This window comes from Tinamus guttatus, unplaced genomic scaffold, assembly GCF_059628265.1.
Source record: "Tinamus guttatus ecotype Peru unplaced genomic scaffold, ASM5962826v1 Tinamus_guttatus_pri_ptg000555l, whole genome shotgun sequence".
Classification (NCBI taxonomy): domain Eukaryota; kingdom Metazoa; phylum Chordata; class Aves; order Tinamiformes; family Tinamidae; genus Tinamus; species Tinamus guttatus.
Window position 1 is genome coordinate 610,900 of NW_028289089.1, and position 11,862 is coordinate 622,761.

The window sequence follows — 11,862 nt, forward strand, 5'->3', positions numbered from 1 at the left end:
GCCTGTAGTTTCCCAGATCCTCCAGCCGACCCTTCTTGTAGATGGGTGTCACATTGGCAAGTCTGCAGTCATCTGGGACAGCCTCTGTTGACCAGGACCACTGACCAGACTTCTGCCAGCTCCCTCAGATCCCTTGGGTGGATCCCATCTGGCCCCATAGACTGCTGAATGTAAAAGGCTGCAGTGTTATTCCACACAAATGCCTAAAGAGCTAAATATCTAAGAAAGTAAATGGACAACTGGGCAATAAATTAAAGATTGACAAATCCTTTAATGACATTATGGCAAATTAATGTTCTGTGAAGGAGATATACCAAGAGCACAATCCTGGTGCCTCCCAGAATTTCCCAGCAAGCACGAAGTGTTCATAAACACAGTTCCAAGTCTTTGAAGGAAGGCAGGCCAGCATGGCATACCTTCCCTGGTGCTCGCAGAACTGGACACTGCCTGCATTCTGAGCATGGTGATAGTCAAGGTCATCCACCTAAAAGTAAAAATCCACCCATCTGAAAAACAAACAAAAACCTCCCCAAAACCTAATCATACAAGCTTAGAGATGCAAGGATGACAACCATAGTGGTTTTGTCTATAGACACAGATGTCTATAGTCATAGACATATAGTGTGATGTCCAGAGGTTCTAGAATCAAATGGAGACCTCATAATGCTGTCTCTTTGGCAGTAGTTTCTAGAATAGAGTCATGAAAATGCTCTTCCTCATCCTCAAATTAATGCAAACGCATCAATGAATGTTCATAAGTCATATCTGGAATTTATATGATCTCAGCAAAAGGTACTTGTAATGAATATTCATATAGCTAATACTGGAACAAAATAAATCAGCATTTCTTAAAATACCTAATTGTTTATGTTCTGCCTTATATTGACCTTGTGGCTGCCTGAAAACTCAGATTAGTCTTAAATCAGCAAGAATCAATGTCAAGGTGATGATATGGAAGGATTCTCCCCCATCATTATCAAATTTTCAGTAAAGAGCTTTCATGTCTTTAAAAAATGCTAAGATACAAGAAGTCTGATACAAGTTAAGAACTATGTTTAAAGTATTTTTAAAATATCCAAGAGTTATCCAACAGTTTTAGAAGTCAGAAATACATTTTCTGTTCAACAGTTCCAAGTTTTATCAAGAATGTCCCATGAAAATAAGCTGCAAATCCAAAAATGTATTCTCAAACTTAAACAAAACCAAACACGCAAACATGCAGTGAATAATACAAAAAATCAGATTATGCAGACAGTAGCTACAGAGGCTGTCCCAGCTATGATGTTATGTGAACTTTTTGCTTCACTGATTGTCCAGTGGGAGAGAGCTGCTAACAACATGCCCTTATCTTACATATCAGAAGAAGGATTGGCATTGCGAATACTAGACTGGCCTTATGGCAGCTTTGGCTCCCTCATCCACCATCAAGTGGAAAACCTCAGGCAGTTTGCAGCAGTGGAGAGAAGCACTGAGTGTTCAGCTGGGTAAATCAGCTATATAAGTTAGTGTTGATCTATTGACTTCCCTGGAGCTATGCTAATATGTACCAACCAAAGATCCTGCCATGTATTTTTTTTGCATATTTTACTGAAGTGATGTGTATAGTTGTTGATTTTTTTGGCTATAGGTAGAGTATCAGATGATATTTTTAAAATTAACTAATAACACTGACTTTAATGAAAATGCAGATGTTGAAGTGTGATTATATTTTAATTATTATACTGAAAAGCTTAAATATCATTTCTGAATCATTTATCAGCTGCTATAACAATGGATATAGCCATGCCTTATTTAATTCAAAAGGATGCAATTATAATCTAATGAAAGCCTTGAATTCTATTATATATACTAATAACATATGATTTTTTAATAAATACTAATTGAATGCATCTTTTTTTTATCAACCTTTGAATGACTCAGTACAAATCTAACCCTACTTTTCTCCTTGTATTTTGGATAAGTGTGGGCAACTAATAAGTGAATAAATGAAAGATTGTTAATCCAGTTTAGTAACATCATCTTGGTAGTAGAACTATTGTCTTTTTTCAGGGAATTGAATTGGAAAGGGTGATAAAGAGTTCTTATTGCTTCTGCTTTTGGCAAAACAGATTTCCTATAAGATTATGTGACAGATTTTTGAAAGAAGGAATCAGAGGAAGGACTAGAATGACTAAGTGGGAGATTCTTTGTCACATAAGAAGATGGATGAGATGTTAAACTTTCTTCATAATAATATTGTAAATCAAAATTTTCCATCAGGATGATACTGGGGCTGGACTATTTGCAGTGAGCCCAGAGACAGGACAAGAGGCAATGGGTACAAGCTGAAACACAGGAAGTTCCATGTGAATTTGAGGAAAAACTTATTAAATGAGGGTGTCAAAGCACTGAAACAGGTTGTACAGAGAGGTTGTGGGGTCTCCTTCTCTGGAGATATTCCAAATCCACCTGGATGCGACCCTGTGCCACGTGCTCTAGCTTGTCCTTCTTGAGAAGGGGGGGTTGGACTAGATGACCTCCAAAGGTCCCTTGATGCATACAAGTCCACAGGTCCTGATGAGAGGCACTCATGAGTGCTAAGGGAGCCAGCTGATGTCATTCTTTTGACAACACTCTAGAATATCTTTGAAAGGTCACGGTGATTGGGAGAGGTTCCTGAGGACTGGAAGAAAGAAAAATGTCACCCCTATCATCATGAAGGGCAAGAAGGATGATCTGAGGCCTGTCAGCCTCAACTCAGTCCCTAGGAAGGTGATGAAACACCTAATCCTGGACACAATTTCCAGGCTCATGAAGGATAGGAAGGTGATCAGGAATAATCAATATGGATTTGCAAAGAGAAATCATGCTTAGCCAACCTGTTATGCTTCTATAATGAAATGACTGCCTTGGGATTAGGGAAGAACAGTGGACATTCTTTGTGTTGACTTTATAAAGCTTTTTAACATTGTCTTCCATAACATTCTCATAGAGAAGCTGATGAAGCACAGGCTAGCTAAGTGGTCAGTAAGGTGGATTGACAACTGACTAACCTGCAGAGCTTAGAATGATGTTATCAGTCATAAAGTCCAGCTGGAGGCCTAATTAGTAGTGTTCCCCAGGAGCTGATAGAGGGGCCAATATTGTTTAGCATCTTCAATGATGAGCTGTATGAAAGGACTGAATGCACCCTCAGCAAGTTTCCATATGATAAAAAACTGGGAGGAGTGGCTGATTTACCAGATGGTAATGCTGTCATTGAGAGAGCTCTGGAGAGGGTGAAGGAATGGGCAGGCAGAAACATCCTGAAGCTCAAGAAAGGGAAAAAGCATTTAATATTTTGACTAATGATTTCAAAGGCAACTATCTTGACTTTGCATGTGAATCGATGCAAAGCAGGTTGAAATGACTTGGGACACCCCAGTTAATACAGCGAGAGGCTCTAAGATGACCTGAGTTGCTTTTTGGACACAACTGTCTATCTACGGATTAGGTTCCAGAAGTATTTCTGTTGACTGTGAAAGTTAAAATATTATTTGCTATTTGTGTTCAAAAAAAAAAAATCACTTCTATCATTTGAAATTTTATAATATGATGTTTTGCATTCCAACAGCATCCAAGAGAGCCAGTCACATAACCTATTTACTGTCAAATGATGAAATAAAGATATGGTTTCTGTACCAAAGATCTCACAATTCATGTTTTCAGTCTCAGTGTTCCCCTAATTTATTGATTGTTTTTGGCTATGATATTTAATTAAGGAAAAATGACAAAAAGACAAGCTGTTCAAAGAAAGAAATCTTCAGTTTACTTCTATGCTATAGATAAATGAATCTTTTAAGTTTTGAAAATATTTAATATATTTGGAGGTGCATGTTCATGATGCAGGATTGGAGGGATGGATGATAAATGTGTGCAGGGAGAGAGCTCACTGTGAGAAAGACAAAGTCATACAGATTAGTCTGAAGACAGATCTTGAGTTTTGCTCTTCTCATACATTCCAAACATTCCCAAACTTTATTTAGTGGACTCTCACTTGAGAAAACCAGTAGTGTTTTGTGTGACACTGGCACCAACTCTTTGTGCACCTTACTACAGGCACCAACTAATTCTTCTTGCCTTACTTTCTTCCTTTTCTATAGCTGTTTTTGTCCTTGAATTTGCCAATGGTTTTTGCAGCATGATGTTAAACAACTAGAGTTAGCCTTGCCTGGGATCATCCTAGCACCTGTAGGACTTCTTACCTTCTTGGACTATTGCTAGAACTCACCTGTTACATTCTATGTGTATGGCATAACTTGCCAAGTAGGGTGAACTGCCACTGGTCTTGTCCACTCTCTCCCTAGGAGAAGTTCCTAAGAAAGAGGTGCTGAACTTCCACTTTTCTATAAGCCGCTGTTAATTCTGGCAGTTCTGAGTGGCCCAGCTTTCTAGTAGGAAAGATCTTTGGAAAAGTAGTGTTAGAAATCTTCAGTTTCCAGATACTTAGGGAGTGTGAGAGTCAAGAAACTTGGACATGGCATTGATTTTGGAGCCAGGGCCATCAAAAGGGGCCATCATAGTCCTTTTTTGCTCCCTAAGCCGTAAATATTTGTGGATGGTCCCATACTCATATTGTGTGTATATCTTGCTATTTTACATGTATATTTATGATTATTATTATTATTTTAAAGTCATTAGCAATATATCTGAATTTTATTTTTTGGATGGGGAAAAGCAGTAGAAAAAATGTTTTGGCATATTTTCAGAAGAGGATCTTTTTTAAAATGTGATGAAGGTTTGAATTATGATTCATTATACTACACTATACTATTGTTCTTCTATCCCATGAATTTACTAAGTTATTGCTTGAAACTAATTATATAGTACAAAGAATAGCGGTATGCAGAATAAGTGTAGTTAAAACCAAAAAAACCTCACGGCTGTTCACAAAATTGAAGACACAGCGTAGGATGTGTTCATCCTTGTGAAAGTAAGTCCTTTGTAAGCGCTGCCAAGGTCAATGTCAGCTTGAATTCCTTAAAGCATACTGTAAGTGCTAGCTGTGCAGATTAGATCTGCCCAGAGCTATTCTTATTTTTCATCCAGCTTTTAAAAATACATGTTTGTGCTCTTCTATTAAAAAAATTTCCATTAAAAAAATCAGCTGTCCAAGTTTGTATCGAGTCTTTCATTATAGTCCTTTTCCACCTACTTCTCATTTTGTCCTAGGAATATGTACAAGCAAGTTTCCAGCTGCACGATACTGAACATATTTTCACAGGCAATAACTAAGGAATAATTTCATTTTCTGGATAAGTTAATGATTTAGAACTGATAGGTAATACAAATGGTTCAATGTTAGGACTCATTATGGAAATCTTAATGTTCTCTAAAAAAATGACTATTAATACTAAACATGGAATTGTAATTTAAATTATTTCTTATTTAGAAAATAAAGCTTTACCTGCATGAAAAATACCATGAATCACAATACAATCCAAATCATTAATCACAATATAATTAATTATCACAACATAATCCAAACTACAGCAATATTTCACTCAATCTTACTTATTTTATTAAGATTGCTGCTTCTAGCTTCTAGGGAATGAGAGGGGAAAATGAGAGTAATGTCCTTCTTTTGCTGTCCTTCCTTTCTTGTTAGATCAAATGTGGCCTTTTTGGCTGCTTTGGCTGCTGAGAAGTTTTCTTAGGAACAGATCTTATAGCTTTTTTTAAAAAAAAAAAAAATTCCTTCTGATGACACTGAAAGAAACCTGTCAGAACAACTAACAACTTCTTTGTGATAGTCTTAAGCTGCGATATCAAAGAATTCCTATCATCATCAATTATTTTGGACTTCCAAATTCACTTCCTGTTTCATATTGCTCTGTTACAAGGAGGTGATGCTGAGCTGGCTGCCCTGACACCAAATGATACTGGTGGCCCTGAGTCAACTTCAGTTTTCAGGGAATTTTGAACTTACAAACATCAAGATATGCCTCTTGATGTCCATGCTGCCATGCAACTGCTCCACCTCCTGGCTTTACTGTTGAGAAAACTGCTCTTTTGAAAGTCTTAACTGCCATTTTTTTTCTGGCTATTCTTCGCTCATCTGCCACTGTGGTGCTTTCTGATGTTGAAGCTGGGTTGCTGTTGGGTTCAAGCTGAACCTGCACCAGCCTATCGACACTGTCTAGTGTCCCTAGCAAGACAGCAAGGGCTGCTTTTGCTCTCCTGCTCCTGTTCTATGGCAGTTCTCACTGTGCTCCTACAAACTACCGATGTTTTACATCATGTTTTTTCTGAAGGATGAGCTCTCTTTGACTGTGCAATAGCTGATATTTTGTTCAGTGTCTGATCCAGACATTAAAAATGTTTTTTCAAATATTATTTTTTTTAAGTTTTTCATAGGAAACAAAGACTGAACAATGTTCATATTGGATCAAAGGGAAAACATATGTTGATCTCAAACACAGTATTTTGTTTCCAGTGTAGATATTTCTAACAGAAGTCAATAGTAGAAATGCAGCACTAAATTTCAGGCATGGTTAGAACACTACCCAGTGGCATCACCCTCAGCCAATAATTAGTACACTGACATTGTATATGGGTATGTGAATTTAAGTTCAAGTCCCCTGATAAGCATTGCTTCCTCACCTTCTGCTTGCCTGTTGGATATTCTAGGTGCCATGCTGTAGGGCTGTAGCTTTACTCACTAAATTGCAGATATTTGTATAAAATTCTTAAAAAAGTAAAAATATAGCTGCTTATCTCAGCCTTTTCAGTAAGTACAAGAACATTTAACCTACAGTATCATTGTGATGTTCTCTTCCATGAATATTTAACTACTTATACAAATGGCAAAGCTTCAGAAGAAACCTGAAACAGTTTATCCTAGGATGCCTTTCAGTCTCTGCAGCAGCCATATACTCTGTTCTGAGATATACTGCTCTGAGATCCCAGTCCTTAAATGCACAGAATAATACTGTTATCTCCATGTCGAATTGCTGAATATAATTCCAAATGGTTTTATTGGTACATAAACACATTTTCATAATCATATGTCTCCCTGGACCCTGCAGAGGAAGCAGTGATTCTTGGAGAAGAAGCTATGCATGTAGCAAAACAGTTTATTCTCAATGTCAGAAACTTCAGTTAGTTTCAGTTCTTGAGGAGGGATTACTCTCTGAGATTATGATTTTAGTAGTGGGCTGTAACTCCCGAAGAAGTTGAATTCATTGACTGAGTTGTTGCTGCAGTTCCTATTGAAGTAGTAAAGGTCTTCCATATGAACATATTAAATCCAGCAACATCAGGTGATAAAGTGCAGCATTTGGGATTACATCTGTCTGTGGAACCATACAAACCGAGTCTAGTAGAAGCCCTCCCTTCACACTTAATTCACATTTAATTAATTTAGAAAAATGCCTTCACCTTCTTTTCTCCTGGCGTATTTTCTACTTCACATTATCATGTTTGCCCATAGGGATATATTTTTTTTCCATTTCACTCTTATAACAAAATGTTCTCATTTTTATTCCCCTCTGTATGTCAATTGCTTTTGTATCCACCACCCATTCAGGGAATGCTCCACTGAATTTGTACTGGTCCTTTGGAAACAGCTGACGGTGTTAAAGCTTGCTTGCCTGTTGCCTGTTGTTATCACCTGGAACATCGGGCCTCAGAGCCTTCCCTGTATTATGAAGACTGTGATTAAGCCAGTTTGGTTTTCAAGCACCTTATTGTCAGCCTTTTCAACCACTGGAACCGTCCCTATCTCTTTGTCCATTTAGCAATCCAGTTCTAGGACAGCTGCCAGTTTATGATCTAGGTGGAAAGGGCAGCATCTGCAGTTTCTTTGCAGCTGTTATTTGGTAACCAAGCTCTCTTATATAAGCACTTTACAAATCTGGATCTTTTTGAAACTTCCTTGGAAAGTGAGCAAGGTGGACTGCCTTCATTTAATTGTTTTCTTGGCCATTTCTCATATAGACCAAATAGCAGTGCCAATTTTCCTGGTTATCTTGGCAGAATCTAAGACACTTCAGCAGTGATGTATATATGAAATGTGAAAGACAAGAACCTAACGAAAGCCCATTTAATGATTCTCAAATTCATTGACAGCATATATCTGTACTGAGGTCATAATAACTCTTTTTTTTGCATTAAAATAGGCATGAAATTAGGCAGACTAAAACAAGATGAAAATGTCTTCCCCTCGCACTCCTCAGCCCAAAGGTGCTGAATCAATACATGATTCAGAACACAAATACAAAACCAAATAATTTAAAAATGCTAGTGCTGACTTTTTTCAGAATTTCTCTGAAGCGTTAAATTTTGTAGATCCAGCAGCACATGTAAACTTCAACAAGGATATCATATCTTAGCTATTTCAGTTATCTTTAGTAGTTAATCTTTGTTTTCTCAGTGTCCATACAAGCCCAGACATGCTTCACAGAATCAATATATCTCTAGTCTCTATCTATACTAACTTAAAAGTTGTTTCTAAGTTGTCCATTATTTTTTCACCCAAACAATTCACAATTGAAAACAAGGACTTCTTAGTGTCATAACACCTTGAAAAATGTTAACTAAAATGCGCTTCTGAAAATCAAGTTAACGTTTTGTATTCTGCACTTAATCGTCCTTGGAGAAATACAGTCTAGGGACTCTTCTCAAAGTGTCAGGATGACAGTTCCCAGGGCATAAATTTGCTCAATCGCCCCTTGAAGAAGGCTGAGGCAGAAAATGCTCCCGCACTGGCAGTACTTGGCAACTTCTGATGTTCATTCTGAAGGAATACCATCTTTCTTTGAAGAGAAACATAAGCAAATAGGATTTGAAACGCTGTTTTTCACTGGTAACCTTTACTTAGCATTATCTCAGGAACCCACCTCAAAACGTACTTGCAGAAAGAGCACTCTAGAATGTATTTTCTCAGGCTGCTACATTCCTTGTTTTATTATCTTTTGCCTTATGTCAGCTAAAGAATTAGTGCCATGAATAATGGCACCATGTAAAATTTATGAGTATTGAAATCATAAGATTATAAAAAGGAGATCTAGGAGTCATACAGACAATCTGAAAAGAAGGAACAGGGCCCAAATAAATATGAAGCAAATAAGATGTTATAAGACTGATGCATATTAATTTTTTATAAAAAGTAAAACTCCACACAATTGCATAAACTTCTGAAAAGTACTTCTTTTGAGTGCACTATTTGGACAAATAACAGTGAAGGATTTTTCTATGCATTCTGAGCATGGGTAGATGTGAATGGTCTGTGTTTGGAGCCTTTTTTACATAACATTGAAATCCCCCAAAACTGAGAAATGGTTTGTAACTATTCACCATTCCACAAATACCCAAGAATTTCCATTATAAAAATGAACCCATGTCCTTACAGTCAAAAATAAACAGTCCTTAGCAAATGAAAGTAACTGGTCTCATCAGAAATTTATCTTTTATTTATCAAAAAAGTTGCACCAGAGGTGTATCACTTGTCACCTATAATAAACCGTTCTTGAATTTAAGATGGAAGTAATGTTTTTTTTTAAAAAAATCATGGATAGCATATATAGTATTTTACAGTAAATTAAAAAAACTACTTTTATCTTTCATTTATACTACTCTAATAAAATTGTACTTAATATGAATAAATTTGGGCTGGTTCTTCTAAAATGATATGGAGGTTGAAGACTTAAAATCATTATGAGAGAATAGAGGAATTAAATGCTAAGAAAAATGTTATTACCTACCATCGTAAGGACCAGGATGACTACATATAAAATCATTATTTTCTCTATCAAACAAACATCTCTGACTCCAATGTTTCCACTATTTCTTAGCCCAGAGCAACTTCAACACGTTTTTTTTTTTTTTTGGAAGAAGACTTCAAAACCCTGTGCTTCCTCTGTACGGAAGAAAGAAATTAATTCTCTCTCTCTCTCTTTTTCTTTTTTTAATAAAAAAATCAGAACCAATTTGTCAGCACAGGAATATGACTCACCAAAATGTTAATTTACTGGATTCTTTGGCATTGTTCAACTTTGTATAACTACCTAAATTTGTGAAATGCTATGCCTGATTAATCTGTTTAACCAACTGATTTGGCTTTTCATTCCAAATGTCATTGAGTCTACTGTTCGTTCTTATAAGTAGCTGTTCACAGGCTCTGGTGCAAAGCCTGCTGAAGTCAGCAGAACATCAAACATTTCTTTCTGTGTACTTTGGATCTGACCCTATTTGTAATCAGATGTTGTAAGTGATTTTTTTTGTAGACAGTTTCACTGCCACTGATTTTGTAGCAGAGTGAAACCAGCATCAGGTGGGACTAGAGTGTAACCCTTAGATCTTCTTAAAATCAGAAGATGATCAATAACAAAAAAATAAAAAGAATATTAATGGTATTTCATACTGAAATAACAGTAATATCTAAAAAAAGAAAAGTCTGATAATAAGGAGAAAATGTACTATAATCTTTGTTTTACATGTGAAAAAAGGTAGTGGGAGAAGGAAAATTAATAGATGCATAGAGAAAACAATTGAAGTTCATTGCCTGTGAGTCACATTTAGAATTCTGCCACAGTTTTCAGCAGAAACCTCTCTCCCTCAGCTCCTTGGAAAGTCAGTACTTAACAATTATAAATTCCTACTTAAGAATGTCAGTTTTACTCTCCAAAAATGACTCTCAGTGACTTGCTTTTATGAGACATTAATACTTTGGTGTGTTGGCAGTTAGAAAACAAAACAAAACCCAATATTAGAAACTGCAAAATTTCAGGAAATGAAATAAAACAAATGAAGACTAATTGTTGTTTACATGAAATACTTTGAGCACCTTCTAAAGCTTTCAAAAAGTGGAAATAAAAAACACAAGTCTTTCAATGTAATAAATCCTTTTGAAATCTTTGATTTTTTACAGGCTTCTCTTAAATTGATGAAACTAAAATGTTTTTGGTTTTGCAGATGCATTTTGGGTTTGCAGATGCAGATGCAGGACAGGCTGGGGAATGACCTTCTGGAGAGCAGCTCTGCAGAGAAAGACCTGGGTGTTATGGTGGACAACCAGTTGACCATGAGGCAGCAGTGTGCCCTTGTGGCCAAGAAGGCCAATGGGATCCTGGGATGCATTAAGAAGAGCGTCTCCAGCAGGTCGAGGGAGGTGATCCTGCCCCTCTACTCAGCCCTGGTGAGGCCACATCTGGAGTATTGTGTCCAGTTCTGGGCTCCACAGTACAAGAGGGATGTGGAACTGCTGGAGAGAGTCCAGCGCAGGGCCACAAGGATGATCAGGGGCCTGGAACATCTGCCCTGTGAGGAGAGACTGAAAGAGGCCTGTTCAGCCTGGAGAAGAGAAGGCTGAGAGGGGATCTGATCAGTGTATGTAAGTACCTCAAAGGAGGCAGTGAGGAGGATGGTGCTGGCCTCTTTTTACTAGTGGCCACTGATACAACTAGAGGAAAAGGCCAGAAACTGAAGCATCAAAAGTTTCACAGGAATTTAAGGAAAAATTTCTTACACAGTGAGGGTGACAGAGCACTGGAACAGGCTGCCCAAAGAGGTTGTGGAGTCTCCTTCTCTGGAGATCTTCAAAACCTGCTTGGACGCAGTCCTGTGCCACGTGCTCTAGGTGACCCTGCGTGTGCAGGGGGGTTGGACTAAATGACCTCTAGAGGTCCCTTCCAACCTTAAGCATTCTAAGATTCTATGATTCTATGATTTCACTGAGAATTCCACCAGATCCACATTTCTAGGCTAAAATTCAGTCAGTAGCAACGTTATAGTAACTTTGAACTATCTTTCAGGCATTTGTCCTATCTATGGGTCAGCTTCTTCTGTCTTAAAAAAGATATGTGTCAGCTTGAAGCGCCCAGTTTTGTATTAACTATACAAAAT